A 980-nucleotide genomic window follows, 5' to 3' on the forward strand; every position below is an offset into this window, starting at 1 on the left:
GAGTTCGAGAGAAGCGACGATGATGATTGTAATGATAGTGATGAGAAAGAAAACGATTTAGAGTGATGTAATATTGATGAGAACGAAAACGATTTAGAGTGATGTAATATATGTAACAAATGTTGTATTTCTCTATTGTAACGTATGTTTAAAGAAATATTGTTTTTTTATCATCCTAATGTATGTGTAACAAATGTTGTTTTATATAATATGTATTTCTTTAGTTTTTAAAAAATTATTTGGAGTTTTAGGGTTTTAGAGTTTAAGTTGGAGAAGAGCACAAAGTAGTAGAGAAGAGATATGATGTTAGATGATATTTGACTTTGGGGTTTAGGGATTTCATTCTCGGTGTTTAGGGTTAAGCATTGTAAAATAGTCGTAAATGGTTATCTATTCCACGTAATTTCGTCGTAAATGAAAAAACGCGGGCCTGGTAATTTCGTCGTAAATGAAAAAACGTGGGCCTGGTAACTTCGTCGTAAACGTGGGCATGGTAAATTCGTCGTAAACGACGTTTCGACGTAATTTCGTCGTAAATCGAAAAACGCGGGCCTGGTAAATTCGTCGTAAATGAAAAAACGCGGGTCTGGTAACTTCGTCGTAATATTACGTCGTGTTTACGACGAATCCTTTTCTATATATTGAGACGCCGAGACGAGGCTGCCTCGTTCATTCCTCCCAAACTCCTCTCCTCTCCCTCTAAGGTACATTCTCTTTCCTCCTTTTTTTTAAGTTAGTTTAGGTTATTATTTAGTTAGGTAATTAGTTTAGGTGATTAGTTAGATGACGGAATACTATTGTTTAGGTGATTAGTTAGGTAACAGAATAATTTTTTAATTATATCGTCATAATTGATTAAATTTATTTAATTTTTTTTTAGATGGTTCCTAGAAGGAAACCAGGAGCACCTACTTATGCCCAGTTGTTTGGCGATGGTTCCGGTACATCTTCTTCCGGTCCATCGTCTTCCGATGCAGTTC

The sequence above is a fragment of the Brassica oleracea genome, chromosome C1 (genome assembly GCF_000695525.1).
Source record: "Brassica oleracea var. oleracea cultivar TO1000 chromosome C1, BOL, whole genome shotgun sequence".
Taxonomy (NCBI): Eukaryota; Viridiplantae; Streptophyta; class Magnoliopsida; order Brassicales; family Brassicaceae; genus Brassica; species Brassica oleracea.